The sequence below is a fragment of the Chrysochloris asiatica genome, unplaced genomic scaffold (assembly GCF_000296735.1).
Source record: "Chrysochloris asiatica unplaced genomic scaffold, ChrAsi1.0 scaffold00100, whole genome shotgun sequence".
NCBI lineage: Eukaryota > Metazoa > Chordata > Mammalia > Afrosoricida > Chrysochloridae > Chrysochloris > Chrysochloris asiatica.
In genome coordinates, this window is record NW_006408618.1 from 8,899,244 (window position 1) to 8,905,356 (window position 6,113).

The following is a 6,113-nucleotide window of genomic DNA, read 5'->3' on the forward strand; positions in this document are numbered from 1 at the left end:
TGTTTAGTTCCTCTGTATCTTTGTTGAGTTTCTTTCTGGTTGTTCTATCCCTTTTCAAAAGCGGTATATTAAAATATCCCATTATAATTGTAGATTTGTCTATTTCCTTTCTTCAATTCTAGTAGGGTTTGCTTTATATATCTTAGTGCTTTTTCATTGGGAGCACAGTTATTTATTATGGTTATGCAATCTTGCCTAATTGAACCTTTAATCATGAGATAGTAATCTTCTTTATCTCTTATGCTGCTTTTTGCCTAAAAGTTTATTTTATTAGCGATTAGTATTGCCACTCCTGCCTGTTATTTTTTTATTATTATTATTGCAATTAGCTTGTTTTTGTTTTGTTTTTTCCATCCTTTAACTTTAAGTCTGCTTTTGTCTTTGTGTGTAAGGTGTGTCTCTTGCAGGCATCATTTTGAAGGGTCTTGTTTTCTGATCCATTCTGCCACTTTCTGTCTCTTCACTGGTGAGTTTAATCCATTGACATTCAGTGTAACTTCTAAAGGTGTAAAATTAATGCTTTTATTTTGCTATTGTGTGTATCTGTGTAGTGCTACTGGTTTCTTTGTCCAATATGCTTTGTTCTATACTGAGTCTGTTTTACATATCTTCTTATCATTTCTTTCTTTGGCATTGTTCTAGTATTTACTAAATTTTAAAGATTTTTCTCTTTTTTAGTTTGTTGGAAAGGCTTATTAATTTTCCTTGAAAATACTCTGTAATTTGTTAATTTCTTCCCAAGTTTAAAACAATCTGTTTTATCTTACAATCACCTTGATTTTGTCTCCATTGGAACTTCTGTAGCTCTAGTTCTTCTTTTTGCTTTATGGTTGTAGTTTCCAAGGTTATAAATCTGTACCGAAGCAGAAAGCCTCATCTTTCTCCCATGGAGCAGTTGGTAGATTCATACTACTTACCTTTCAGTTAGTAGAACCACACATAATCCAATACACTACCAGGGTTCCTGGTTTTGGTTTGTAGTTATCCTCATTTATAAATTATAATCTCTAGTTCCCCATTTTCAGTCTTACAGGTTTATTTTACTTTGGATAATTCTATATATAGGTTTTCATGAGTCTTAGTCTCAGGTTGTTGTTGTCTACTGTTGTTGGCTTTCTGTCAAAAAAACTTTCTATAACATTTCTTGTAAGTTTGGTCTGGTTTTCACAAATAACCTTAATATCTGTTTCTTTAGAATTGTCTCAATTTCATTGTCATAATTGAGGGATAATTTTGCTGGGTACAAAATTCTTGGTTGCCAATATTTTTCTTTTTTCTTTCAGAGATTTATATGTGACATTCCATTGACTTCTTGTCTGCATGAGAAATCAGAGTTTAGTTTTATTGGCTCTCCTTTATAGGCAAGTTTTCATTTTTCCTGAGCTGGTTTCAGGATTCTTTCCCTGTCTTTGACTTTAGAAAGTTTGATTATGGTATATCTTGCTGATTTGATTTAGGGGTCTATCCTGTTTGAAGTTCATTGAACCTCATGGTTGCATCTCTTTTCATCTTGCATGATGTTAGGGAAGTTTCTTTCCAAGAACTCTTAGGCAATTTTTTCTATGTTTTTGTTTTTCTCTTCCTGTTCTTCAATTCCAATCACATAGAAGCAATTTCTTTTGATGGTATCTCACAAAATTGTTAGGCTTACTTTTTTTTCTTTGTTCTTTTTTTCTGATTGTTTTTTCTTCCAATGACTGATTCAATTCTACTCTTTTATCCTTTCAATGCATTATCTATTTCTAGAATTTTACCATTAATCTTCTGGATTTCTATGTACGCTTTTCTATAGCTTCTATTTTTTTTTTCCATTCATTTTGTCATAAACTATAAGTTCATTCTTATAGTGTTTCCCTGAATTATTCTAGAATTTTGTCTGTATTTTCCTTGATCTTTCTCTCAGTCCATTGAATGTACCTAAATATAATTATTTTGAATTCCTTAAAAGGTAGTTTCAATGCCTTTTCTTCTTCAGGAATGATTTCTGGCTCTGTATTTTAGTCATTTATTTAAGTCTTGTTTCTTCATTTGAATTGGGGCCATCTGTTGCTTCTCAGCCATCATCGTGTTTTTCTGAGAAATTAAATTTGTATTTAATTGGTGGTCATACTTTGATGGAGTCCTGGTGTAGCATTCTTCTTGTTGTTTAAACACATCTGAGCTAGTGGGGTGGGTGTTCTAGTCTTCTTGCTACCTTAGGAGAACTTGCTCACTACTTGTCACTGGTAATGCTATAGGATAAGCACTAGACTGTTAACCACAAGGTAGACAGTTTGAGCCTACCAGAAGCCCTATGGGAGAAAGATGAGACTTTCTACTCCTGTAAAGAATTACAGCCTAGGAAACCCTTACAAGGTGGCTGTGAGTTGGAACTGACTTGATGGTCTCCTAGTGATGTGAAAGAGAAGGGGAGTGTATGCATAGTTCTTTGTTCATGTAGTGCATTAAGGAAGGTGTGGGCTGGTGTTTGCTACCTGTCTATCACTGATCAGGTGGTGCAGGAATGGGTGGCAGTCCTTGCCCATTGGATGATGCTATAGGAGGTACAGGTATGGCTGGACAGGGCATGGGTGCTGTCTCCTGACAGATGGAACAAAACAAGAGAAAGAAAAACAAGAGATGGAGAAATTAACAGCAACAAAATATAATAATTTATTTTATCGATGAAAAACAACAACAAAAATAAATAAGATGAAAAGGAAAGAAAAGAGGAAAGTAAAAGGAAAAATTTGAAAACTAGGGAGTAGGTAAAAAGCAAAGAGAAAAAGATAAAGAAAATACTGAAGTAAAAAATAAAAATAAAAAGTAGAAAAGAGAGAGAAACAAAGGAAAGTAAAAAGAGGGAATACAAAAAGAGATAAACAGAAACAAAGTAAAGAAAAGAAAGGGAGGAAAATGGTGATGGAGGGGGGTAGTATACCAGGCAGTGCTCATGCTAGTCAAGAAGATGGTGGAGGGCAGGGTATCCAGTATGGTTTGGTGCACTTTGCTTGCCACGGAGACCATGGAGACAGGTAACCTGGCCCCAGAAAGAATTCATGTCAGTCCAGAGGCTGACTAGGGGCAGAGGTTGATGAGGGACTATAATTTTATCAGCTCAAATAGCCAGGTTATTTTTTCCCACAGAGCCACTATGTAGATTTGAAACTTTCAGTTAGCAGCAAAGTGCTTAACAATTGTGTCACCAGGGCTTTTGAATAAAGCATGGGCATTAGTTAATAATAATATATCAATTTTGGGTTCATGTAAGAGGTTAGTAATAATGGAAACTGGATATGTGGTACATGGGAGTTCTCTGTACCAGCTTTGCAATTTTTATTTTAAGTCTAGAACCGTTCTAAAATAAAAGGTTTATTTAAATTTAAAATGACAATAGATACCATCTGTTGACCTCATTTGTTAGCAAACACGATTTTGAATAGTTTTCAGAATTATCATTTTATTATCACAGTGACCCAATGAAGTAGATACTATTATTTTCTCATTTTTAAAAGAAGGAAGCTGAATCACACAGTTATTTTTTTTACTTGCCTTGGGTCATATAGACAATAAATTGAAAAGTCATGCTCTCTATAGCAGTTCTGTAAGATAGAAATATGATGCAAGCCAGATATATAACTTTAAATTTTTTAATGTTGTTAGGTTGTCATTAGTACCGCTGAGTTGGTTCTGACTCATAACACTCCTGTATACAAGCAAATGAAACACTGCCCAGCCCTCTGCCATCCTCATAAACATTCCTATGTTTCAGCTCATTGTTGCAACTGCTGTTGTCAATCCATCATGTTGAGGGTCTTCTTCTTTTTTGCTGATGCTCTACTTTACCAAGCATGATGTCCTTCTCCAGGAACTGGTCCCTTCCAGTAACACATCCAAAGCATATGAGAAGAAGTCTCAACAACCTCGCTTCTAAGGAGTATTCTGGTTGTACTTCTTCCAAGATAAATCTGTTTATTTTTCTTACAGTCCATGGTATATTCAATATTCTTTGCCAACACCATAAATCAATTCTTCTTTGGTCTTCTTTTATCATTGTCCAGTTTTCACATACATATGTTGTTGTTGTTGTTAGGTGCCATCAAGTCGGTACCGACTTATAGTGAACTTATGCACAGCAGAATGAAACACTGCCTGATCCTGGGCCAACCTCACTATTGTTGCCAATCGAGTCCATCAATGCTGCCACTTGGCCAATCCATCTTGTTGGGAGTCTTCCTCTTTTTCTCTGACCCTCGATGTGAAATGATTAAAAATATCATAGCTTGCGTCAGATACACCTCACTTCTCAAAGTGACATCTTTGCTCCTTAACACTTTAAAGGAATCTTTTGCTGCAGACTTCCCCATGTAATACATCATAGATTTATTTGCAGCTGCTTCCATGGATATTGATTGTGATCCAAGTAAAATGAATAACAATTGACAATTTCAATATTGTTTCCATTTATCATGATGTCTATTGATTTTGTTGTAAGAAAACTTGTTTTCTTTATGCTGAAGGTTAATCCATACAAAGACTGTAGTCTCTGATCTTCGATAGTAAATGCTTCAAGTTCTCTTGCCTTTCAGCAAGCAAGGAGTGTCATTTGCATATTGTAAATTGTTAATGAGTCTTCCATTAATTCTGATACCCTGCTCTTCTTCATATAGTCCAGCTTCTTGGATTATTTGCTCAGCATACAGATTGAATAAATATGGTGAAAGCTATAGTACTGATATAGGGGGCATCAAAAGAAGATGGAAGGTACACAGAGTCACTATATCAATAATACTTGGTTGACTTCAACCATTTCAGGAGGTAACATATGATCCAGGGCCAATGGTCTTGAAGAAAAACATCCAACCTCCACTGAAGGCTTTGGAAGAAAAATAAGGTCCCAGAAATCGACAGAATGCCAACTGAGATGCTTCAACAAATATATGCAATGCTGAAAATTCTTATTTTTTTATGCCAAGAATTTTGGAAAACAGCTACCTGGCCAACCAGTTATAAAAGATCCATATCGGCACTCATTCCAGAGAGGTGATACAACAGAATGAGGAAATTAGTGAACCAAATCATTTAATATCACACACAGTAAAATTTTTCTGAAGATAATTTAAAAATAATTGAAGCAGTACATGGCTCAGGACTGCCTAAAATTCAAGCTGGATTTGGAAGAATAAATGAATTGAAGAATATCATTGCTAATGTTAACTGGAACTCAGCTGAAAGCAGAAAATACCAAAAAGATGTGTTTTATTAACTATACAAAGGCATTTGGCTGTGTGGATAATAACAAGTTATGGATAATATTTTCTGAGAAGAATGGGAGTGCTAGAACATTTCATTATGCTCATGGAACTTGTACATAGACCAAGAGACAATTGTTTGAACCAAACAAGGGGATGCTGCATTGTTTAAAATCAGGAAAGATGGGTGTCAGGATTGTATCTATTCACTACACTTAATCTGTACGCTGATCAAATAATTTGTGAAGCTGAAACTATATGAGGAAAATCTTGGCATCAAAATTGGAGGGAGACTCATAAACAACCTGCAATATGCAAATGACACAACCTTCCTTGCTAAAAGCAAAGAGAATTTGAAGCACTTATTGATGCAAATCAAAGACTATAACCTTCAATATGGATTACCCCTTAGACTGGATTTTCTAGAGTAACAAAATCAGTAAAGCTTATATATGTATACATAAAGGAAATTGTTAACACAGTTGTAGAGGTGGGCAAGTCTCAACTCCATGAGTCAGATGTCAGGCTAGAGTTTTCTGACTTGTGTAGCTGAAATGCTGATGAATCAAGATTGGCAGGCCAGATGGCAAACAGGCAGGTCAGGTTGGTAAGATGGATGCTAATGACTCCCAGGATCAGCAAGCAATAGAACAGGCCACTGGTTCAAGTCCAAAGAACTGGAGGTCGAATGACAAGACTGATGCAGGAACCAGCAAAAAATAAGCAACCTCTGCCCAAATGTCCAACATATTGGAAGCAGGCCATATTCCTTAGGAAACTTCCTCGAAATTTAAAGAGACAGTTTCCAATTAAAACCAAACGGCCACCGCCAGCCCTGAACTGTTTCCAACTAGAAACAAGTCCTGAACGGGGATTGTGGAG